Genomic DNA, 26,628 nt, shown 5'->3' with positions numbered 1-26,628 from the left:
GGGGCCCCGAATCTTCAAGTTACGCCTCTGCCTCAAACCAGGGCCTGCTGACGTTACTTGAGAACTGGAATTGAAAACCCACTGCTTTATACTTCTCCTTGCACTCCATCCTCCCAGGACCGTGCCCCCTCTGGTCTGTGGAGCTGGCCACTATCTAAAGTTTCTCTTCTCTTTGCACTTTTGAACAAACTAATGAGATGGGAGTACAGAAGCCTCTTCATCAATCCCGGCCGAGGGTGAGATCCCGGTAAAGGTAAAGTGGACATTAACGCTTCCCTGTAAATCACATCTGATGTTTTCCCCATTTGGCAGCGATGAGAAGATAGTGAGTAATATCTGCTAGTGAGTATTATGGGATCTCGGCGTCACCCCCTCCCGCAGGCTTCTTAGTGATGATGTGATTTAGGACAGCTGCCCCGGCTGAGCGTCCTGAAATATTCATATCCATCCATAAAGCAGGGAGAGAAAAGCATTTAAAGGCTTAAAATAAATCTCCCATTTCCAGTGTTTTTCCCGCCTTCCACATTGCGGTCCTAAGTGCAGGTTACGATTGATGGCGAGTTGTATCTCTTCGCATCTTTACAATTGCATCTAGATTAACGAGGCCACCGAGCCTCCATGTGAAGTGCCCAATCTGTTAAACTGATGGATTGCACCCCTCGGTTTTGGAGCTCGTCTCCCTTGTTGTCGTTGAGCGCACACAATCACCACGGTGGTTCTAACATTGTAATTAGAGGGGTTCTTTGGGACGTTACTAATAAAGCGGCGCGAGATGGGCTCACACCTTATCATGGCATAGGTAAGCTAATAATCGCTGTGCCAACCTCCCCGGTGCCCGAGATCCGTCATCAGATCATTGTGTATATAGTACATTGTGTTCTTTTCAATAAACTTCGCTTTTAACGTGACTTCATGTTCCTTACCCGAACTTCCAGCCTGCGGACTACTATAGCATATACAGCTGCAATCACAATGAATCACCCCTTCATTGCAATTTAGATTTTTTTTTTTGCCAAATTTACAAACTTTCAGCTGTTTCCAAAGATCAAACAAAAACAATTTCGAATAGCTCAACAAAACTAATCCAACAAGCGGTTTTTCCAAATACACTAATTAATGCCACTTTTAATGACTACTGCAGTCTCAGGATTCTTTCCCACAAGCATATATCGGCCGCTGTTTTCACGGTCGGCCGATATACGCTACCGTCTGGGGAGTAGAAGCTCGTGAACAAGGACACAGAGCTACCGTTTGTGTGCCCGCTCACACGGCATGGGGCCCGGTGCATATATGCTGAGGTCACCATGCCGTCGCCCCTTTCCCCTCACTCCCCCTCGCAGGCTCACCTCTGCTCTCCTTCCTGCTCGTTCTCTGCAATGGGAGGGGCGTGATGGGGCGGAGCTAAGCTTCTGGCCGCTGTCATTGGTTCCCATAGGAGCATGCAGCAGCCGACATATTCTGGCCCATAAGATAGTTCCAGGACTGTCTTTTGGGCCAGATGCAAAAACGCCCGGCGCTATATTGGGCTGACCGGGTGCTTTTACGTCTCAGGAATACGGCCATGTGATCTGATGACCGTTAAAACGGCGGACCGATATACGCTTGTGGGAAAGAGGCCTCAGATGTATATAAGGCGGCTGCAGCAGACACCCCAGAACATTCGTGACCCGGAGGCCATTGTCCATGAGGAGCGGGTGAGACTCCCAGGAATGCTGTCAGAAGCTTCTCATAACAGCAACAGGGGTCTACTAAGTAATAAAGGAAGGGGGGGAATAATCCTGAGGCTGCAGGAGTCTGTAAAAGTGGCATTTTGTGGTAAATTTGGAGAAACCGCTTGTTCTATTAGTTGTGTTGAGTTCTTATTCAATTGTTTATTGCAAACAGCTGAAAGTTTGTACATTTGGCAAATGAACCTAATTTGCAACGGCGGGGGTTGGTTAATTCAGATTACAACTGCAGTCTCATGACAGAATACGGCTGTTCTCCACGTTCTCAGGTGTATTCAGAACATAGAAGGATTTCCTGATGGACTGCAGCGAAGAGAATCACTGCCATCGTCCAACATAAGAGCCTGTAGAGTCCTGCTGGGGACCGAGCAGCCGGAAAAAGTGCAGACAAGTTGTAGCAAACTTCAATGAAGCTTCTTACCCCAACATGCTACAATGTATCAGTATAGGCAATGGCCTCATACATTGTTGGAGTGGATCCAACAAACGGAGGACATGCAGATCTGGCTTTATCCATTCCGCTGGTGTTGCCTTATAAGTACTGATGCAACATACTGACCCACTAGTATGAATAAGGCCGTACAGGGGTATTCCCATCTCCGACTTTTATGGCATATTCACAGGATAAGCCATGGCAGGTCCGCATCTCCTTTCTCTAGTTCTGGCCTCCACTGATCCCGACCCGCTGAATGTTGTGGTCAGGAGTTACCTTCTATTGACTTCTATCAGAATTACAGTAACAGCAGAAGACAGCTGGCCTCTATTTCCATAAGCCCTGATCACCTCCGGTTGCCTCATTCAGCTGGACGGCAGCATTAAGATAGATGCGGAGTCCTAGAGGTGGGACTTGCATCTGTCAGACTGTCCTAACATATCCTGTGGATATATCAGGGAACGTGAAAGGGAATACCTATTTAGGCAGAGCAACAGAAGGGATAATGTTTCTATTCACTGACAGGAAGAAGGGAAATTGGAAAGGTAGAGAACTTGAAACCCAGAGCACATTATATTGCAAAGTTGTTGGGCTTACTCTTTAGAGGGCTTTGCAATGTGCAGACAGCTGTTGCTCCGCGTAGTTATAGTGCTGAGTTACAGACTAGGAGTTTAGGAGTGACGCTGTGCAGGGAAGGGGGCGCTGTGCTGTTTGCCCCTTCTAGAGATTAGTGGAGGTCCTTCAGGTAGGTCTCCCCTTCTGTATAATTATGGCGTATGCTTGCAATATGCAGTACTTTCATTGGCCCCTTAATTAGAGCCCCTAGACCTTCTACAATTGGTGCTTCCCTGTATGGAAATTAGACCCCGGAGGGCAGCATAAAATCACATGACGAATTTCCGTGGATCGGTTTTAGTGTCAATCCACATTAGGTGGTAAAATCATCGTGTGATCTGAGCGACTTCTAACGAGGTCTGGTCATCAGTGCTAGACTAGTCGGGGCCAGGTTATCACTGCCAACTATACGGGGTTTTCTTGTGTAACAGTGTGTAGAGTATATAGAGAATGGTGTGACAGAGAAAAAACATCCAGTGGAATGGGATCCTGTGGATGGAAACAACTAGCTGCTGAAAGGGGTCAGAGGAGGATGTCAGCAATCTTTCAGAGCACCAGGCACTCCAGAGTTTGGAGCAGCCAAATACAACACTGGTGCTTCGACCAACCTATCTGAATGTACAAGACGTCAGCAGCAGACAAGCAGTACCAGCGCCATTGTGTCAGAGTAACAGGAAGGTGAAACTCCAGGAGGGCAAGAGAGCGCAAAAAAATGTATCACTGAACAGTGGAAGAACATCTCCTGCTCAGATGGATCCACATTTCTGTTGCCCCGTGTTGATGGGAAGTAGGAATTTGGCACAAGCAGCATGAATCGCTGAACCCTTCCTTTTAAGGCTAGTGGAAGTGCAGTAATGGTGGGGGTACGGTTTTCTTGGCACATCCTGGGTCCTTTGGTACCAGTGGATGGACACCATGACTAATTAATGTTAAAGTAGGTCCAATGCGCTACTAGATGGGGGTCACTAATAAAGGCCCATTAGGTGTAACCACGGATGCCAAGGTGACCTACCTGTCAGCCCCCTGTTAAGTATCCATGTAATGACTGCTCTTCCCAGGTACATTACGCTGCATTCATTTGGTGTGTATCCTACATATTATATGGGCTTCGCCTTGCGCACTTATCACAACTTTAGTCAATTTAAAGTTCATATGTTTACATCCCAAACTTTTGTTCACCTCCCAAGTTCATTAGAGCGCGCAGCGAGACCCTCGTCTGCAGCTGCCAACATTTTAATTAAACTTCCAGGGACACTTTGCGGTGCAGCTTGGGAGCATGTTCCACCGGGCACGCGGGCTGTAGTATAACTTCCATCCTGACAGCTTTATTGATCACAGGGTCACAGCGATGGTAACATACGGCTTCTGTAAGCGTGATCGTAAAAAAGCCCAATGGTGAAGTAACACAGTGCAGCATCTGATGGAAAAGCTAATAGGGATGGCAGGGCACAACATACAGAAGTGATAAATATTAGACGCTTTGCTCCGCTCGGGGCTCCGTCTCCTCCGTCTGCGGGCAGCATTCCCCATTAATCTTTAATTCTTACTGGTTATTTGTGGTTTATAATTAATATGTCCTTTCTGTAAATGGAAATCACCAGGCACTTGTTCGTATACGCAGAACCCAATCTGCGGGTAGTCAGCACTGTACTAGCTATATCAGTCCTATAGACATTGCATGGAGCGGTAGGGTGCATGTGTGACCACTATTTCATCCAAAGATCTTCTGGCCTTGCAGTGAGGAGATATGGGGGCTCAGGAACCCCCTACTAGTAATTGTAGGGAGCCCAGGGATCAGACATTTATCACCTAATCCCGTGGATAACTGTCTAAGGGGCTTCCCTAAAGGGTTAAAAAAATTATGGCAATGGACTGTAGAATGTGCTGAAAATTGGTCCAAAATCATCACGTGCCAAATTTTGGCGCAGCATGCTGAAAGGACGCTTGCTGATTGGATGATTGGATGAGTCTCTAACATCAAAAGGACAATCTTAGAGTATGTGAGTAGTAAAGAGATAGTCATGCACCCCTAGAGAAGCAAAGAACGGCATCAAAGAGAGAGCTGCCTGGAGAGCATAGAGGGTTCTGGCCTGACCACCCAAAGACTGCCTATTGTCTGGAGCCAAATGGAAAAGAATGCCCATGGTACGGTCCCCCAACCTGGTGGGGCATCTGGATTGCAACAAAGATTAAGAAGTGGTGGAGTCTCGTTCCTGAATTCAGACAAGCTTGGTTGGTTGTTAGTGAGGCCGGCCTCAACTCAAGTATTAGGGGTGTGCACCATTAGGGACACAAACAGTTAATCAATAGTCTGTTGTACAGGTGGGCACTACAGCCAAAGGACTTGGACTGTTTAGTAAACTTTTTTATTGCCCGCAGTTACGGACTTAGATTTTGATAAAGGGACACGAGACGGTTGAGTGTTACCCCTAAAGCGGGACTGTATGCCATATTACGTGATCGGTGATTCGGTGTAACGGGATTCATTCTTCCTGTTCCCTTCTTCACTTTCATTCCTTTGATGTTAATCTTGTATATTTAAGTTCTTCCATCTGCTGCATCATATAAAGTTTCCACAAATTGATGTGAATTTACGTCTTCTGGATGGCTCGGGCTCAGAGGCTGAACCTGCGCAATCTGCAGCTGAACTCCCGCTGCAACATCTGGGATTGGTGAGAACTAGAGATGAGCGAGCATACTCGGTTCGGGTGTTTTTGCACTTGAGCATCGCTTTTTCCGAGTAACTGACTACTCGGACAAAAAGATTCGTGGGGTGCCGGGGGGCGTGGTGGAGCGGGGGGTAGCAGTAGGGAACAGGGGGGAGCTCTCTCTCTCTCCCCCCTCCCCTCCACTCCCCTCTGCAACCCCCCCACTCACCCCCGGCTCCCCCCCCCCCCCCCGAATCTTTTCGTCTGAGTAGTCAGTTACTCGGAAAAAGCGGTGCTCGAGTGCAAAAACACCCGAACTGAGTACGCTCGCTCATCTCTAGAGAGAACATGACTGTTAACCTCTTACACACCATGATTAATGTTGATCGCGACATGTAAAGCATTCACAGAGGGAGGGCGCTCTGTGACATCATCAGCCTTACACTATGTAATCGTAGAGGGCCAGTGGGTTTCAAGGGCCTGTGACCGCTATGAATAGCGATAATGCTTTTCAGTACAGAAGTACCACAATGTATTATCAGAGTGATCATAGGATTGCAGGTTCAAGTCCTCTATGGGTAAATAAAAACGTATTTAAAAAAATAGTAGAAAAAAACACAAAAAAACTAAGCAAAAACTTATGTGCACTTGACCCTCTTTGTTTAATAAAAAATAATATGTTTGGCATCGTCCCATCAGTAACAACCTGTACCATATATTGAACACACTTCATATTCTGCACACCAAGCGCTATTAAAAAAATCTATGAAATTTACCATTGAAATGTTTTTTTATTCATTTTGCCACCAAAAAACGCAATAAGGCTACATTCACACGAGGATGAAACGCGCGCAAATTTGAACTCTATTCTTGTGAATGGAGTCATACACATGAGCAATTTTTTTTCCTTCATAGCGATGCTGCATTGTAAAAAATCGCTGTATGTCCTATTTTTTCAGGTCTCCCAGAACACATCACATATTGTCTTCAGTGGGACAGTCAAACACATTGCATGCCGTGTGATCTGCACGCGAGTGCGATGTGATGTTTCCTATCAATGGGAGACACTACCTGATCCTACGATGTGCGTAAAACAAGCGCCCGAGGATCGGAATGTCAGAGAAGTGATACAAAAACCCCTCTAATCTGCGAGTAAAATGCTCATTGACAAGCACAGTATTGGGCTGGGATTCTCAATCCCGCTCACCTGTGTGAAGATAGCCTAAGAGGAAGAAAAAATCCATATTTATCCCAAAATGGTACCAATAAAAGCTGCAGCCCGTCACACAAAACAGAAGCCCCCACAGATCTCCGATGATGGAAAAATAAGTTATGGGACTTTGAATGCAGCAATGCAAAAAAAGATAATCCTGATTTCTGTCGTGCCGCCATGAAGCGCTGTAGTGAGCGCTAATTTTATTATTATTTGTGGCTGGCAATTAATTGTGATTTGTTTTGTTGAGCACAATTTGTAGTTGTGAGTGGTGAGGTGTGGAATGATACACAGAGCCAGATATTTTGCTTAAAGGGGTTGTCCCGAGAAACCAAGTGGGGTTATACACTTCTGTATGGCCATATTAATGCACTTTGTAATGTACATCGTGCATTAATTATGAGCCATACAGAAGTTATTCACTTACCTGCTCCGTTGCTGGCGTCCTCGTCTCCATGGTGCCGTCTAATTTCAGCGTCTAATCTCCCGATTAGACGCGCTTGCGCAGAAGGGTCTTCTCCCTTCTCTTGGGTCTCGGCACGAGCGGCGTTCTGGCTCTGCCCCCTTCTATGCGTCATCGCGTAGCTCCACCCCGTCACGTGTGCCGATTCCAGCCAATCAGGGGGCTGGAATCGGCAATGGACCGCACAGAGCCCACGGTGCACCATGGGAGAAGACCCGCGGTGCATCGTGGGTGAAGATCCCGGCGGCCATCTTGGTAAGGTAAGTAAGAAGTCGCCGCAGAGCGGGGATTCGGGTAAGTACTAAACTTTTTTTTTTTTACCCATCCCTTGTGTTTGTCTCGCGCCGAACGGGGGACCTATTGAAAAAAAAAAAAAGCCGTTTCGGCGCGGGACAACCCCTTTAAATTGTTGTAACCACGATATTATTAAATAAGGCAGCGAGATGAGGCCGTTTTCTTCATAACATTAAAGGGGTTGTCCCGTGAAATCAAGTGGGGTTAAGCACTTCTGTATGGCCATATTAATGCACTTTGTAATATACATCGTGCATTAATTATGAGCCGTACAGAAGTTATTCACTTACCTGTTCCGTTGCTAGCGTCCTCGTCTCCATGGTGCCGTCTAATTTCAGCGTCTAATCGCCCGATTAGACGCGCTTGCGCAGTCCGGTCTTCTCCCTGTTGAATGGGGCCGCTCGTGCCGGAGAGCTGGTCCTCGTAGCTCCGCCCTGTCACGTGTGCCGATTCCAGCCAATCAGGAGGCTGGAATCGGCAATGGACCGCACAGAGCCCACGGTGCACCATGGGAGAAGACCCGCGGTGCATCGTGGGTGAAGATCCCGGCGGCCATCTTGCTAAGGTAAGGAAGAAGTCGCCGCAGCGCGGGGATTCGGGTAAGTACTAAACGGTTTTTTTTAACACATGCATTGGGTTTGTCTCGCGCCGAACGGGGGGCCTATTGAAAAAAAACAAAAACGTTTCGGCGCGGGACAACCCCTTTAAGTGCAGAACAACTGATACACAAATTGCAACAATGTAGCCACCTGTGTCTAACCCATCCATATGCTGGGAGCTTACTCTGGATATCTTCTCTCTATCCTTCTTTGTATCTATATCTCTTTATCTCCCTCTCTTCATATTTATTTACATCTTTTATTTTCCCTCTATTCACTGTCAAAGCTGTCTCTCCTTCTCAGTTACTCACGGTTTCTCAGATTTCTCTTTTGTTTCCCTCTTTCTCTCTCTGTCACAGCTGATCTCTCTGTCTCTTTTCACTTCTCTCTCTTGCCTGGCACTTTCTTTTCTCCTGTCGGGCATTTCTTTTTTCTGGCGCTCTCTCTCTGCCTGGCGCTCCTCTTTTTGGCGCTCCCCTGCCTCTCACCTCGCTTTACTTGTTGCTTAAACCTATTCTGCCTCTACTCTCTGGCACTTGCTTTGCCTGGTGATTCTCACTCACTGGCTCCTGCAACCATTGTCTGGCTATTTATCGTCTCTGTCACCTGACCAGTTTGTCTGCAGCCAATCACAATCTATCGGATTGCTAGGCTACCTGCCTCACCTGAGTCTCTTGTGCAGCTGGATAAAAAATGTCCTAACTGGTTGCTAGGTTACCTGCAGAGTAAGCCCCTAGGGCCAGTTATTATATTACCGGTCCTTATAACTAAACAGTGCTATAAAGGGTCTAAACCCCCTAAAAAACGCAGCAGATTTGAGGTTTCATAAAAGTTAAATACTACATCATATTCTCCCTCATACGGTCATATCGATGGAAAAATAAAGAAGTTATGGCTTTTGAAATGGGGAGATGAAAACCCCCCAAAACATGTTGCGTCCTTAGGACCAAATACACCAAGGGGTTAAGGTCAACGGCTTCAGACGTCTTGTGTAACCGCGGGGCTTCTAGTATACTTCAGCTTGTAGCGTGTAATGAGTCTCCCACGTCTCAGAGCCGGAACATCTGTAATATCTCACTGCAAATGAGGATGAATCCAAGTTCTCGCCTGATTACACAGAATATGTATATAGAGGATGCGGCCCCTCCGGAGTCCTACTCTAATAATCCCCTTATCGGGTCATCTAGCAAGCTGCCAGCAATGTAATGTCGTGCGAAAGGATGAAGTCGGAGAAACTTGGGGAATAGTAGTAAGACATTTGTGAGGCTGAATTATGTTCTGCAGAAAGTCTACAAAGTATGTGCACCCCATCGTAGCTGAAGCGTCCTGCCATAAGGAGTCCTATAATAGCCGATCATGCAGTGGAGAACTCTAAAGGCTCATTTAGACACAGCGGTTATTGCTCAAAATTTGCTCAAAAGCCGTCTTTTGAGCGATAATCATTGTGTGTAAATGTGCCCATCTTTTACCTGCATGAAATCCATCATTCAGCAGAACAGCTGATATGCAGGACTGCACGCTGTGTTCTGCCCAGGGACTGCTGATTACAGCTGATTACATTGTCTCAGCTGTCAGCCCTACAGAAGAACAAAGAGAGTGTATTCAGCGAACAGCGGGTGGTCTGTTCCCTAATTACAGCTCCCGGAGGCTCGCACGCTGCTAATTGGTACTAATAGGCATTAGTACTAAGTAGTAGTTGGGGCAAAATGATTGCTCAAAAGCCATCTTTTGAGCGATCATCTTGGTGTCTAAATGCACCCTAAGGCTACTTAGCAAGGAGCCACATAGAGCATTCAATGCAAAATGGCCGTGTACCGCTTATTGAAGCACAATTTTGGCCCCACACAAAGTTCTGCTGCAGTATGGACATGTTCATGAACCTGGAGGCAGCAGGACTTCACAAGGTAAAGTCTGGGCAGCATTGTTGGTGCTGTTTTCAGAAACCTGTGGACCACAACTGGATTACCAGCAGTCATTGGGAATCTCTAATTCAGACTACTGATCCTAGAATGGTAGAGTTGGAAGGGACCTCCGGGGTCATTGTGTCCGACCCCCTGCTTAGTGCAGGATCACTAAATCATCCCAGACTGAGGTCTGTCCAGCCTCTAAAGACTTCCATTGAAGGAGAACTTACCACCTCCAGTGGCAACCTGTTCCACTCACTGATCACCCTTCTTTTTATGATCCTTTCAGATTTACTGGCTTTTTCGCGTACTTTCTTCTGTGTTTGCCTAAGTTTGCGTACAATGTATGCAGTAGAAAACAAAGTATTGAATTTTAAAGGGGTTATCCGGATGTAAACTATTGATGGTCTATCATCAGGATGAGTCATCAATACTATAGTAGATTGATAGGGGTCCATTGCCAGGGCCCTCCGCCGATCAACTGTTCTCCAGGTCAGTGCATGCCAGTGCTGGACTGAATTATGCAGGAAGTAGACAGCTCCATTCTAACTGTAGTGGCCAAGCTTTGTAATGCAGGCCAAGTTCCCAGTGAAATAAATAGGAACTTGGCTTTCAATACCAAGCCTGGCCACTATAGTTAGAATAGAGCTGTCTGCTTCCTGAAGAAATCAGCTCAGTGCACCCCAGCATGGCAAACTGCTGTTTGGCAGTGGGTCCCAGGCAATAGACCCCTGCCAATCTATCCTGAGGATAGGCCATCAATAGTTTACAACTGGACAACCCCTTTAAGTTTTGTGTACTGGGTATGGCAGTGGTATTCTGTGGACTTTGTAAGATCCTTTTTGCTCATTCAAAGGGAAAGTATCATCTGCATTTTTCACCAGATAGTGAAACAATTTACATTTTTCTAATCACTTTAAATCAGTTTTTATTCTCGGAGTATAGTTTTTTCCCCTCCATTGTCTGTACATGACTATGGAGAGAAGCTACTTTGTTGGAACTGCAGTTCACAGCATTTAGAAATATGCTTTTCAGCATCCTCATGGGCCATAGAAAGATTGGACAGAAGCTGACACATTGACTTCTATGGGATAGTGTTGCTGGCATTCTCTGTGACCTGTGCAGGGTGGGGGAAAGAGGTGAGCTGTGACCATCACCTGTAGACTTTTGTGGGAGTGTATTTGTGGGCAAACACTGTGGTCTGAGCAGGGTAAGGTGAGGTAAGCTGTGCCCGTCACCTATAGTCTTGTATGGGGAATGTTGTGGACATGTTTTTTAACCTGTACAGGATGAATAGGAGGTGAGCTGTGCCCATCACGTAGCGACTTCTATGGGAGAGTATTGTCGACATGATCTGGGCAGGGTGGAGAGGAGGTGAGCTGTGACCATCACCTATAGAATTTTCTGGAAGCGTTGTGGGCACGCTTTGTGACCTGTGCAGCGTGGGGAGGAGGTAAACTGTGACCACCTATTGTGAATGGTGGATCCTGCCTGTGATGATAATGACATGACGGCTGAGAAGTTTTCTCTACAGAATAGGAAGTATTAGACTAGTATTAGCCTAGTGGCCAATGTGAGAACTGCAGGATTTTATTAAATATAGATCGTGATATCAAAAATAAAAAAAGTGGCCAAAATATTAAAAAGATATGTTTTATATAAAAACCTGATTTATACAATAGGTCCTTTTCTGATGACACTTTCCTTTAAGAAGCCATGGTAAATTTAGAGTTATTGAGTCCATTGGGCCACTATGTAGAATACAGTAGATAATATTGGCAGAGTCGGACCTCCATATATGTGCGAGTCTTTATTCTGCTAATCCGTCCTGGAGCGGTTCAGTATAAGCCGTTGTCACACTGGAGATTTAGGTGACATCCCCATTTTCTGCAGCTCTCTGAAGCGGCGCTGCAGAAGTGACAGTGAGCGCTGAGTCCAGCACCGCCAGGAATCGTCTGTCGCCTCTCTGGATGGAGTTCGGCATGTTGGATGGATTATGCTAATTGAATATTATGCGGCTCTTCAGGCTGCTTTTCATTCATTCACTTTAATTGGAAGTCATTGTAGCTGATGCGCTAATCTATAGGCTATGAAAAACGCCATAGAAGAGGACAGTTGGATGTTAAAGCCGTGAATGAGGATTAATGTGGAACTATAAATTTTACGACTTGCACAAAAATCCTTAATTTAAAGATTTGAGAATAGATCTTGGAAGAAGGGACGGCTATTACTGACTAATGAGACCGTTACCACCACTCCCTATAACTGTGGAGTATAATATATGACACCAGAGGCCATAACCAGGCGGGTCGTTAGCACAATGGGAATGACTTCACACACCTAATGGAGGGGTCTTTCTCCTTTGACTGTGTGACAATCATTCTGTATGCCACTTTTCAATCCGTGCCGCATCAAAAATATCATCTTTGACTTCTTGGAGCATCGGAACTTTTGCAAAACTTTTCACAAGTTAGAAGTTTTGATGGGTGGTGATCTGGGCGCAGATATGAAGGGGCAGAAGTGCTCACCTGAGTGCTGTGCCCCTTCGGCTGTGGTGGTCACTTCTTGCTGTAGACATTCTCATAGATGCCTGTACGTTTCTATGACTCCTTCTGAAGCTGCTAAAGAGTATCGATCAGAGTCAAAGTGGCGCATTATTCAGCTGAACGCTTCTGCCCCTTCATTTTAGCAATTGGACCGTCACTGATCAAAACTTCTAACGTGTCCAAAGTTTTGCAAAAGTGCCGTTACTCTTTACCCTTGTAGCCTTTTGTAATAGAGCTAAAATCTGCCATAGAGCCCCCCATACCTCAGCTTCCTCAATGTGATATGACTGCTTTCATGGTGCTTAAATGGGGTTATAAAGAACAATCGTAGCTAAAATGCTGTTTTCAGAGACTTTAAAGGGGTTGTCCAGTTACTTTTTTACAATTTATCTACAGGTCCAACACTTACTTGTCCTCGCCCCCAGCGAACCAGTGCTGCAGCCCCTGGATTCATTGACAGTGGACATCAGGTGACCACCGCCTGCCAATCAGAGGACACTGCGGATGTATATTTTTGCGAGTGGAAGACAAATCGCTGCATGCTCTATTTTGCCACGGAATCCATGTATGGGTTAGGGGTACCAGCGTCCTCACAAAGCGACAGGAAATACAGCCCCCCGCAAAAAAACTGTGCGAGTCTCCCCGGTTAGTGCCATACGCAGGGTCACCGGCCAGGCTCACAGCCGGAATCTGCTGCTGGCCTCCCGTATGTGGCATCCGATCCGGATGTTTCCATGGTTACTGAAGTACAATTCTAAATATTTCATACGGTTGTAAACGTGTATCGACAAATACATCACGTTTCGGCAAAGACTCAATATTTACAGTGTTGAGTTGACCCTTATTTTGTCAAGACTTCCGCACTTCACCCCGGCATGCTGGATATCAGCTTCTGGGCCCAAGCCTGACTAATGACAACCCCTCCTAATCAGTGCTTGCAGTTGTGAGAGAAATTTAGTTTGGTTCATAGACCTTGGTTCATTCTGATGATTCCTTTAAGGCCTTCAGAAAGAACACGATGCCCTGGTCAGGAACCATGGACAGACTTAAGAAGTCACGTACTTTCCCAAGTGTTGGGATACAAGTATTTGCCAAATCATCTCAGAAATGGTGTCAGGATGTTGCAAGAATTGCTGACTGTGTGGGGGTTTGTTATTCCCCCCGCTTTTTAAGGATTGACCACAGGTTCTCAATGGGATTGAGATCTGGGGACTTTCCTGGCCACAGACCCAAAATATCAAAGCTAATCAGGGGCAGCTCTCAGCTATTGAATGACAGCTGAGAGCTGCCCCTGATTGGTCCCTGCGCTGAGCCAATCAGAGGCAGCACTCACTCACCCATTCATGAATGGGTGAGTGAGAGCTGCCTCTGATTGGTGAGGCTGTGACCAATCAGAGGCAGCTCATTCAGCAGGCGGGGATTTTAAATCCCCCGCTGCTGAATACTACTCACAGCAGTTCAGGAGAACTGCCGGCTGGCCGCGGCTGAACTCCGTCTGCCTGGACAAGGTGAGTATATATTTTTTTTACTTTTTACACATTTCTGGATGAATTTCAGGGAAGAGCTTATATTTTTAAGCCCTTCCCGAAAATTCATCCCGCGCTCGCCGGCAGCCCATTGCTTTCAATGGAGCCGGCTGTATTGCCGGCTCCATTGAATTCAACGGTCAGTGCTCGTTTAATCGAGACGAGTACCGCATGCGAGTAATGAGCATCTCGAGCACCCTAATACTCGGACGAGTACGCTCGCTGATCTCTAATATGTTTCTTTTATAAAGCCAAGCGTTCTAGATCTCTTCTGTGAATATAAATTTTCTCCTCTATATTCAAAGCGGGTGAATTTAGGTCACCCATCTGCATGGATAACACTGCTGAGCGTGAAAGGTGTTGTATGTATTTGGCTCAGAGCATTAATCTTTTGGAGCAGAGATTGAGTTGCTGTTCTTGTTTTTGCAGTCAGGTCAACCAAATGCTCTTAAAATGCAACCCCAGCTAAGGAGCGGGAGCCTCTGCCCACCCCGGGACATAAACACCAAGGAGCATCAATAAAGCTGTAATTGATTTCAGAGCCACAGTAACCTGATCTATATCCTGTTGTACATTGTGTACAGATATATACATATTTATTACTTCATTTCATCTGGAAACACTGGTTTTGATGTGTTTATTAGCTGCCGGATTTCCCCACGGTATCATCCACCCCATCACTCTCTGCTCCTTGCATCTTTCTTTATTGTAATCAATAAAATGCAAGCAGGCTTTCCTGGAATGGCAGCAGCCGAGAGCCCCCTGATTGGCTGTCGGCACCCACCTGACACTGCGGTATACAAGGTGAGTCCTAAAGTATTAAATCCATAACCGAAAATACTAAAACTTGTTCTGCTCTACTTTGGTTTGTCCAGAAGATGCTGAGAATCAAAGTCCTGAAATAGACTGAAAAGACAGAACATGAATCAATAGTAAAGTGAGGAACTTTCTCGTAAACGCGAATACCCCCGGACGGCGCGGAGAATTACAGGGCATTTATAGTCCAGGGATTTGTACATTGCAAGTATCCAATTTTTCGGTTACGGCGAGTGCAGTAAAAGTGTTATGAACCTTATTTCATGCAATGATTCAGAGAAGTCTCAGCAGATAATGGCGCACATTAATTTCAGCGCTCTCATAAATGTTTTTCCTAAAGAGGTTGATGAACTCTTAAAAGTCGGCGTTCAACCTCATTCGCCTGGGAAGGATCTACATTTGCAACACAGGCATTTTATAGCCCGTATTTCAGCCATGGGCGACCCCCGCACTCCGGATGTCACCGAGGAATTTGTTGATTAGTGTTCGTCCATAAAATAAAAAAATCACCAGTATAAAGAAGTCCTTGACTTCTACCCGTTTGCATTTACATGGATTCTCACCCAGCCGACTCCTCAATGTCATATAGGATGAAGAGGTGAACTGTGAGATTAATCGCTCTGTAGTTAGGCAGATTGGCCATTCAGGGGTCTGGACGACCGCCCTTATTGGGGCTTCAATGACGGCTTTACTGATTATTTCCCAATTTTCCCAAGAAATGGATGTAACTAAGAATTAGTTGATAAAATGTATCGACATAAAGGGCTCCAAAGGAGGACCAAAATGGTTGCAAACAGAGCCCGCAGGCAGCGGTTTCGGGAGTTTCCACGTTTTCCAGATCTATGTCAGCCTGACCTGATTCCAGAGCAGGGAGCACCAGGTGGAGCTTGATGAGTCAAGTCATGGTCCCTTTCTCTTCCTCCGTAGGCAGCGGGAAACTGAGTGACTTGTGACCCAACTGTAAAGTCAACACACAGTTAATTATTTGCCAGCACACCTAATTTCTGTAGGTTCTATCCAGACTAGCCAGGGTTAACAGCTCCTATGCTTTCTAGTCTAGGTTAATTAGTCCTGCTAGTGTCTGAGAGGTGTGACTGGTGATTGACATTTCTGTCAGCCAATCGGCTTCTCCCTCCTCCCTATAAGATCCAGCTCTTGCTGCCTGGGAGTTGACAATTGATTTGCAGTGATCCCTGAGCAGTCCTCCTGCTCAGAGCTGCTGTGTGTCTGGCTCGGTGCTTTGGTTTGTTCCCTGTTTTGTGTCTATTGTTTGTCTGTACTTGTTCTATTTATTTCCGTGTACTGTACCTCGTGTGTTCAGGTCTCCCTGGCAGGGATTGGTAGTGGCCTAGGTACACGTGTGGGTCCACACCTGTTGGAAGCGATCAGCCCGCCGATTAGGCAGGGCTTCCTTCATGGGGTAGGGGTGTGCAGGGAAAGGTTTTCCCTTAGTTTATTTTGTATTTACGTGGCATGGTTGGGATATACAGGCCTTCACCTACCTGCAGAGGTGCTCTGTTCGTTCTGCATCTAGCCACTGGTACAAGCTAGTTCCCGTGTCTGTCTTGGCTGTCCCCCGTACCCTGTTCTTGTTGGCAGTCCAGGACAAATGTGACACCAACTCTGGCCACATTGGTTCAGGTGAGGGTTGGGTCTTGAAGTAGCCCAGTTAGCAGCCGTGGTCCAGAGACTTCAGAGATATTCAACATAGTCGCCATGCTGTAAAACATGGGTCCCGGTAAACGGGGGCAACTCGGTCTCTGGTTCCATTTGAAATGGGATAAGAACAGAAAAAGAAGCAATCAGAGTTCCATGGAAATGGAATCTAAGTAAAGTCCTGGACCCTCTTGACTGGAGATTATCTTACGCAGAGTCCTTTGACACAGATTCACAATAAACCAGAGAGCGAAGCGGAGGGACTGCTTGTCTTTGGGTATCCAGCTTCTAACTTTCATTTAATGTGCTTGTCACCTTCCGTTGGACTATTTGAACCACAAGGAGAGGTTCCTGTTTTCCACCTCGGTCTTGCACCAAACTGCACTCTCTTTTAACCTCCTGGTATTTCCCTGCTCAGTTCTGTTCCTTCCTTCTCACCCCGTCTTAACCAGACAGTATCATAAAGACAGCATTGAACATGGGACAATAACAACTTGCACCCCTCTTACAGATGCAACCGAGATTTGCAAATAAGTCGATAAGATTTTTCAGTCCTGTCGCCATTTGTGACTAGCCCCCCTGCTGTGTGCTCATATTATATCTGGGAGATGACTGTTGGAGAGGATGTAAGTGCTGAAGCCCAGCTCTTCATTGCTGGTCGGTTTCTGGACAGCAATGGCGGTTTGAGTGGAGAAGCCAGAGGTGCCGAAATTGTTCAACTCCTTCATGGACTGAAGCTGGAGGAGGCCACTTTATGAATGCTGCTGTTGGGGCTGAGCTGCTCAGGAGGACATGAAGAGGTTCTGGCCAGGATTAGGGGGTATTAGGAGAGCTAGCACAGTGCTGTCATGCTGAAATGCATGATCCACAAGACACATTTGCACTACTCATCCACGGAGCCCCGGGAAAAGCTGCACATAAGAGGTGATGATTGCGCTAATACAGCTCCATAGACATTTGAATGGTATCAGCTACATGGGAACTCATCATCTACAGGAGCACCACATGCAATTATATTACAAGGGGGGAGCGGCGGATGTGATCACTAGGGGTTCCTGCACACTGGCAATTTTTAAGCATCGGCATAAAGCTGTTAGTATTACACTGGGAGGTGTTCGCTGTAACCTTGTATAGAAGATTATCAGGAGGAGAGCTTTGGATAATCTGTACCATTTTACAGGGGGCCACCCTAGATGTGTATATGGGACTTATAGTATGGGGAGGTATATAGGCCACTCTAGATGTGTATATGGGACTTATAGTATGGGGAGGTATATACTGTAGGCCACTCTAGATGTGTATATGGGATTCATAGTAGGGGACGTGTATAGGCCACCCTAGATGTATATATGGGATTCATAGTATGGGGAGGTATATAGGCCACTCTAGATGTGTATATGGGATTCATAGTAGGGGACGTGTATAGGCCACTCTAGATGTGTATATGGGATTCATAGTATGGGGAGATATATAGGCCACTCTAGATGTGTATATGGGACTTATAGTATGGGGAGGTATATAGGCCACTCTAGATGATTATATGGGACTTATAGTATGGGTAGGTATATAGGCCACTCTAGATGTGTATATGGGACTTATAGTATGGGGAGGTATATAGGCCACTCTAGATGATTATATGGGACTTATAGTATGGGTAGGTATATAGGCCACTCTAGATGTGTATATGGGACTTATAGTATGGGTAGGTATATAGGCCACTCTAGATGTGTATATGGGACTTATAGTATGGGGAGGTATATAGGCCACTCTAGATGTGTATATGGGATTCATAGTAAGGGACGTGAATTTTTTGTTTTTCATCATAACAGTAATTCCGCATGTTGTCACATTTGGTGACTCCACATTGTATCTGTCTCCTACATTGTATCTGTCTCCGTGGCTCTTCCACATCATGTAAGATGGAGCTCCGACTGTTCAGACATTCATTCAGCATCACGTCCGGTAATATAGGGGGACATCTACGCAAACGCCAATGTTCCCCAGGAGCTGCCAAATAATAAATGCTTCGCTCTGACGGTTTTATTAAGGAAACTAGTAGCAGTTGGGTAATCCCTTTCGTGCCGACCACGGTAATAATTACTTCTATACCAGCGGTGAATCTATCACAGCCTCAGCGGGTTGCGTCTCTGCGGTTTTCGCTATAGGTTATTTTTGTAATTTAAAATAAAAGGCTTTAGCAGGATTTGCGCGGCGCCATATTGCAGGAGCCGAGCCTGAGAACAATTCATGGAAGAGCTCATAGAATGCTCATGGGATAATGCTGAAATAATCTCCGTTCTCATGAATCTGCAGTGCCGGGAATTGGGGAAAGAACAGACAATAAAGAACATTCCGCGTGCGAGCGATGCAAACGCCGGCTCTTCACAGTCTGGTAACTCACAAAGCAAAGGCCCCGTTCACGACACGGAGCGTGCCTAGCGTGCCAGGAAAGCTTCCAACGTGGCGCTAAATATCTCCATAGGACTTCATTAATGATGCAGAGGCCAACAGAGTGTCCTTTTGGCTTCAGTCTGCCCAATATACGCCAAAAGAATGGAATAGCGTAGTAGACTATATTATATATTATTCCATCCTCTGCAGTCCAGGGAAAAAGTGTATTGTGCAGCATCCTTTTTTTTATATGTATGCCTATGAGTGTCAATTGTCAGTGCATCGCCTTCGTCACAGGCAACTGTTACACATCTATATCATGACATGTTTAACCCTTTGCAATCCAATTTTGGATTCAGGGTTTTTCTAGGGGGCTTTCTCTTTTTGCCATCCTAAGGCTGGATTCAGACTACCGTATATCGGCTGGGTTTTCACGCTGGCTGATATACGGCGTCTCTCTCTGCAGGGGGGGGAGGCTGGAAGAGCCGGGAGCAGTGCTCTGAGCTCCCGCCTCCTCTCTGCCTCCTCTCCACTCCTCTGCACTATTTGCAATGGGGAGAGGCGGGATGGGGCTAATTCTACCCACTTAACCCCACCCCTGTCCCGCCTCCTTTCATTGCAAATAGTGGAGAGGGGATGGAGAGGAGGCAGAGAAGGGGTGGGAGCTCAGTTCCTGCTCCTGGCTCTTCCATCCTCGCCCCTGCAGGTGAGGACATTGTACATCGGCTCGGTGTGAAAACCCAGCCGATATACGGTTCTCTGAATCCACCCTCAGGGGTCCTCTAATTTTGTTAATCCCTATTTATTAACTAATACATTGAATACAAAGTGTCCCTCTGCTGGGATGTTGAGTGACCAGTTGTAGTTAAGATTGCCAAAGAGAATGTGCTAACTCCTGGTGGTGAAGGCGCAGCACTCTAAGCTAGCTGAAAGCAAAAGGTCCAAGATGCGACAGTGAAAGCCCTTCTTTTCTATGTAACAACATAGAGAATGAGCAAGTGAATACGCGTTTTGGGGTCGAGCCCTTTCTTCAGTTCGGCTGGAGCCCCTCTATCCTCCCTCTCACCCTGCCACATACAGGACTTCTGGCACATCCAAAAAACCTTAGGAATTGTATCACCCCCTGGCATCCTGTTGTGTTCAATGCAGCCAAACTGACGAAGAGGCTCGACCCCGAAACGCGTTCTCACACACTGGTTCTCTACAAGTGCTTTCACTATCGCATCTTGGACCTTCAGCTTTCAACTAGCTTAGAGTGTTGCGCCTTCACCACCAGTACTTTAGCACATTCTCTTTGGCTCTACTCATGCCCACCTTGGTGAAGCGCCATCTGGTTGGCAGCACCTCCATCATTCCAAACACTTCTCACTCCAGAAACATTTTCCCCCTCCCTGTCTCCAACCTCTTTGCTACTCCTATTCCCGGTCAGACCTGCCAGTTCTGATGATATGAAGTCTGCTCCTTCCAAAGACCTGAACAACAAATACCGTAATAGAAAATGTCGCAGTCTATGGGGATTAACGCCTCTTCAGGATTCAGGACAGGTGGGAGGCATTTGGCCCTCCAAACATTTTAATTCCGCCTTAATGGCCTGTGCCGCCGGCGGGGGCTCCGCTACAATCAGATCAGTCCCCTCGCGAAGCCGTTGTAGCAGCAGGTAGCGGCTCACAGCGGCCCAGATATCTCAACACAAAGATAAACAACGGGAGACGCTCCGAGGCGGACCGTAAATTATTATAACCCCCCTCAGACTCCGGGGATTAAAATAAGATTACTTTGTCATCCGAGGATTTAATTTCTGTTTCTCTCTCTTTTTTTTTTTTTTCCCTCGCTCTACAATTTCGGTAAAAGTCAACAAAAGCGTTTCCCACCCGTCCGCCCTGTTGTTATTTATTTATTGGCTGGAAAATGCACGCTGGTCGCCAGATGCTGTTTCCATGGTAACCCGAACTCGAAGCAGCAGATGCTGAAATAAACTTCCTGGCTTAAATTCCTCCTAGAGAGAGAGTGGCGCTCCGGCAAGAAGACGCTCGTTAGAGGAAGGAGGAGAGGATTAAGCCCAAACGCTCCGTGTCTCTTTACTGATAAATCCCAGATGTTCCAACGGGGATTAACGTTCTGCATTCGCAACAACTATATAAGAAGGAAGAGGGGTTGGGGGGGTTTGTACCGGGAGGCAGAGAGCGGCACAAGATGTACAAGCGGTTGGGATAATGAATGAGCTCAAGGCAAGGAGAACGCAGGAGGCGGAGCCTCGGGGCTTGGACTTGGCGTTTCTGTTCCACACGAAGGAGCAGTTGCCCTTTAAAGATGAAGGCTTCTCTGTTCTGCACCATCTAGTGTAGGATTAATTCCCTCGACGACACCTGAGGTTGCCCGAAGAATGAATATGTCAGATATTACCGCGGGGGCCGCAACATTTCAGCAGCAATTTTACATTTAAAGTGGAAATAATGCAAAAAAACCCCTAAAAGATCTTTACCCACAAAGGCAATAAATGTGTCCAAGAATTAGTGGAAGGGTTGGCTTACTTTAGTGGAAGCCTCTATCATGGTAGCACGAATGTTTCCGTTCTGTATGGAGTCATGCAAATGTTAAAGGTTGTCCGGTGACTTTTTGACTGTACCATGACGTTGCAGACTCTGATTGGCAGGCGGCAGTCACCTGACTTCCACTGTCAGCAGAGAGCGGGTGAACAGCGAGGTGGCAGAGCTGGATTGCTGGCACTGAGGGCGGGTAAGCACTGATTGATTTGTTATTTTAGTACATCTGCACCGGATGTTTAATTTTCAGAAAGTAACCGGACAGCCCGTTTAAGGATTGGAAACGCATTGCAGAGGCCTGATATAGGTCGACCTATATCGCACTCACCTGTGTAAATACAGCCTAAATGGTGTTTCCCATCAAGGACATTTGACCCCTTAACCCTTTTCAATCCAATTTTTGGATTCAGGGTTTCCTAGGGGTTTTTTTCTTTCTGCCATTATACAATGGCACCATCTGCTGGCTAGAGCCAGTACTGCGGTATGGGACATGCTGGAGAGGCCCCCGACAACAGAGCAGCCAGTAATGTACAGTAAGAATACCCTGCCGGACGTCTTTCGACATCGGAGCTGTACAGCCTTCAATCAGAATGTCTTTAGACGTCAGACAGTGGATTGGAAAGGGTTAAGGACCAAGCGCGGTGAATATATGGCGCTTCGTCTTTGGCTTTAATCCCCACCGATAGCAAAAATACGGCGCAGGATTAAAGCCTCTGCTTGTGCAATCAAACAGGAACAGGTTGGGTCCTCAGCTGTCAGACACAGCTGAGAACCCGGAGGAGAAGCGTATTTAACCACTTCTGCCTTCTCCTTTCCTTGATACATAGCGCTCAATGAGAGCTATGTACTGAAAAGTGAAAGCAGCAGTAAATATCTTCATTCTTTACCCGATCATGGTAAGTGACCTTGAGCAGGCAACAAAGGCATTGTTGTTGGAAAACATCAAGTCTCCGATTGATATGTGCGGTTGCTTTCCTTGTTTCAGATGCACAGTCGGGATCATGAGAATGTTCAGAAGCCATATCTTCATTTGTAATGGGAGTGAAGCAGTAGCCCGTTTAGGGCGTGGGTGTTGGAAAGCTGTCCATGCCTTTTCAATAGGACGCTGGACATCATATGTGGCACCCCCATCATTGGTGATTGTATTACCGAAGTAGATAAACTGGTTGACCTCTTGCAACCGTTGTTGTTGGTTAACCACGATTGAGGCATTTATGGATATGGTGTAGCGGGTTACATCTCACAACGCCAACTAGATTCGGCCCAATTGCTCGTTTATTGACGAGGTTGAGCAATAGATTGAAAAGGAATGGCGACAGGATACATCGTTGTTGACATTTGTGTCAATTTTGAAGAAATCCATGACTCCTGCCTTGGTTTAAATGCAGTAATTAGAGTTGGAGAGCGCGAAGAATGTTATTGAACGGGTCAGGTATGCCACAGGATTTGATCATCTTCCATGGGCATCTCTGTGAAGGCTGGCAAATGCTTTCTTAAAATCAATTAATTTCACACACCGCTTCTGCTGAACTCATGGCTGTGTTCAGTGACGCTATGAGGTGTGAACATCTTGTGGGGAGGGATAAGGAACTTAGTTTTTTAGGTTTTTCTGTTTTTTGCTCGTAAACCAAAATCTTGCAGCTCTATAAAGAAATAAGTAAAGAAAATATAAAAATGTGGTACACTGTATGTGATAATCGGCAGTGGCGGATTCAGGCGTGGTACAGGCAGTTTACTAATACCCTGTTTCCCCTGAAAATAAAACCTACTCTGAAAATAAGCCCTTCCCTGATTTTTTTCAGGGAGGCTTAAAATATAAGCCCTACCCCGAAAACCAGCCCTAGCTGCATTACATAAAAAAAAAAAAGAAATACTTATCTAGCAGGCTCGATATGGGTCCTCCTGCTGCTGTCTGGAGCTCCGCCGTGCTTCTTGCAGTCCTCGTTCCCACATAGAAGATCACCTCCTGGTTACGGGATTCATAAATCCCACCTACAGGAAGCGATGGCTCTGAATGGTTCTTGAGCGCTGCTCAGCCAACCAATGCAGTGCTCCATAAACTAATGTGATGGCTGTGATTGGTTCATCGAGCACTGCATTGATTGGCTGAGCAGCCGTCAAAGAGCCAATCACAGCCATCGTGTTGTGGAGGCTGGATTTATGAATTGGCTGATCAATGCTATGGCTCAGCGCATCAGAGCACCGGAGAGCAGAGGGAGGGACCTGGACTAGGTAAGTATAATAAGACTTCCCCGAAAATAAGACCTAGCACCTCTTTGAGGCCAAACATTAATATAAGACAGGGTCTTATTTTCGGGGGAAACACGGTAGCATCCACTGCTGTAAGTAAAGCCCTGTTCTGCACCGGGACCACAGTCTTTGCATTGGGTGCTGGGATTTCCCCTCCTGCAGTACTAGTCGCCTCCTTAATGTAATATTCACTTTATTCCAGATCCTACTGAATGCTGGAGTTAATCCTCGTCTGCATGTGGCAGTCGTACCTGGGAACGAGTCTTCGGGGAGCCTCCTGCTACAGATGAAATGTGCTTATGGGTTTCTTGGTTGTTTTATGATCAGTTGTGTTTCATACTCTGGAGAAATGTGCGCCCCTTATGGGAAATATATACTTTTGCAGAAGTATTAAGTTCTCCTAGAAATATCCTAAGCGCCAATCATTGTGCTATTGTTTTATGCAAATCGGGGAGCCTCTGCAGCGCCCCCTGTTGCAAGGTAGCTTCCTTATAAGTCAATGTCTGACCTTTAAACAGGCCTTGCAACATGACTAAGGATATAAGCCAAACCAGGATCAAGTTGCAAGGCCTGTAAGAAGCTCAGACATTGACTTTATAGGGAAGCTACCTTCCAATAGGTGGCGCTGCAGAGGCATTGTACCATATGCCATTTGCATACCAAATTTCCCAGAGGAGCATTGCATGGCTTATGTCTCCTTACACATACCTGGCGCTCTCTACAAGGAAAATGAGTACCTTAATGTGTCATGGATGCTTTACACAGCAAAGTGATAAAAACTGTGCAGTCTCATCCCCATCGTGATCAGTTGCTTCTTGACCCGTGTTGTATAAGTGTTGAAGCGCTATGATAAGACATTCCACAAATAGCCCTGTGTATTGTGCAGCACTGCTCCGCCGCGGAGCTGTAAGACGTGTACAGAAGTGTCACCTCTGCCACCGAGAACATAAAGCTTCATCTATAAGGCAAGTATCGAGGTTGGGTAGCCGAGGTGTGAAGATGGGCTTCATTGCTCTTCGCACTTTTTGTCTCCATTTTTTTTTTCTTTTTCACATCGAATAGGAGAAATTGATCGCGTTTTAAGAAAATCTCCACATTTCAGCAAGTTGTATGGAAGTTTTATAAGTGGAATCCCAATAAATGGCCGGTGTGGAGCATCTGTGCTGGTTCTATAGGAACGTCACTGGGTCCTTAACGCACCAAGCCTAGTGGGCCCCAGTGTAAGTCAGTGGAGATGTCTTCTAATCCTAAGGTCAAACAGTGAGATGATTGTACAGTATCCGAATGGATGTGTATAAGAGCCCAATATATACATTTCTACTTTGGGCGCTCACGCCCCTCTGTACATTTCGAAGAGACAGAATTTTGTGCAACCAGGCGGCCCCAGTAAGGCTCTGTTCACATCTGTGCTTGGGTTTCTGTTTTCCTGTTCTGTCCTGGATGAAGGAAAACGGAATTCCTGCAGAGAAGGATCCATTCTGCAACAGAATGTAATAGAATTGGATGGACCCTGTTGATTATAATAAGTTTTTTTTTCCTTTCGGCTTCCGCTATGCCCTACGGCATTTCCCCATATGGAACAGCTCAGCATGCTGCAGTGTTTCATCTGGGACTTGCACCGGAGTCCATGAACGGAGCCTCCAGTGCACATATCTGGTATTTCAGCCACACTTCAGTAGCGGTGAGCGATTCCAGCAACCTGATTGGTTGTTGGGTACACACCTCCCTTTGGAGATGTGCACGAGTGTCTGGCCCGTTAAATAAGCAGCAGAAGGGCCGTAGGAGGGTTGGCAACTAAGCCCAACCCTAACCCTAAACCTAACCCTAAACTCAAACCCTAACCCTAAACCTAAACCCTTACCCTAAACCTAACCCTAAACCTAACCCTAAACCTAAACTTAACCCTAAACCCTAAACCTAACCCTAAACCGAACCCTAAACCCCAACCCCCCCGCTGGTCTCGTAAAGTAGCACTCGTGCAGATCTCCAAAGGGGGGTGAGTACTTAACAACCAATCAGGTCGCTGGAATCGCTCACCGCTACTGAAGTGCGGCTGAAATACCAAATATGCCTCCAGTGCGGATGTAAAGAATGCCTCAACCACACTATATGTCTATAATAAGAGCTGTAGCATTCTGATGTCACAGACATGTCATTTTAATAAGAATGACACCGCTTGATCTGTTACATTCTGTACAATGGAAGAATACCATAGGACGTTTTGGGTGGTTGCCTGGAATTCTCATCATGTGCCACTGCAGCGGACGCTATCTCTTTGATTAATCTAATAGATAGTGGCCAATGTACTCACCCTCTGGGGTCTTAATTTAGGCATCTGTGGACAAAATCTGTTTATGGATCTTGTCTTTGGGCGTCTGGATTAATTTATAGGTCTCAATTTATTTTGCAGTGTGTTCTGGGATCCAAGTATATTTGTGCTGCTATGCAGGTTGGAAATGTCTGCAGAAATGAGGGAACAAAGATATTTCGGCAGCACATTCTGCAGTCATCAGGAGAAGATATCATGGTGGCCTGGGCCAGATGGAGAAGAAAGGGAAAGGGAACATTCACTAACAGACGTGATGTCACCTGTGATCACTGAACTTAAAGAAGCTGGCACATCTCTTGACTTGTCTGACCTAGGACCTACTTAATCCACCACTGGTTCTGTACATTGAGAATGTCCGTTGTCTGTGAATTAAATTTTACATATCTTTTTAATTCCTTTTCATTCTTGAGCTTTTGTCCACCTAATGTTCCTCCTTTCTACTTACTGAAGATTGCTATGTCAATAGGGAAGCTTAGATTTATTTGCCTGATGGGGCTTATTGATTATTGCCCACAGTTAAAGCAATCCTCCGGTCCTGGACAAACAAAGATGGCCGCACGGCTTCTCTGACTACCTGATGCCCGCTGTGAATTAGTTTACATCATTAGTATTAAGACACACACCCGCTTTGCCTATTAGAGCAGCACTGGCATCAGGTAGTCAGAGAAGCCGTGT

This window comes from Eleutherodactylus coqui, chromosome 10 (assembly GCF_035609145.1).
Source record: "Eleutherodactylus coqui strain aEleCoq1 chromosome 10, aEleCoq1.hap1, whole genome shotgun sequence".
In the NCBI taxonomy this organism is placed as follows: domain Eukaryota; kingdom Metazoa; phylum Chordata; class Amphibia; order Anura; family Eleutherodactylidae; genus Eleutherodactylus; species Eleutherodactylus coqui.
The sequence above is the reverse complement of the archived record's forward strand: the minus strand, read 5'-3'. Positions refer to the sequence as shown.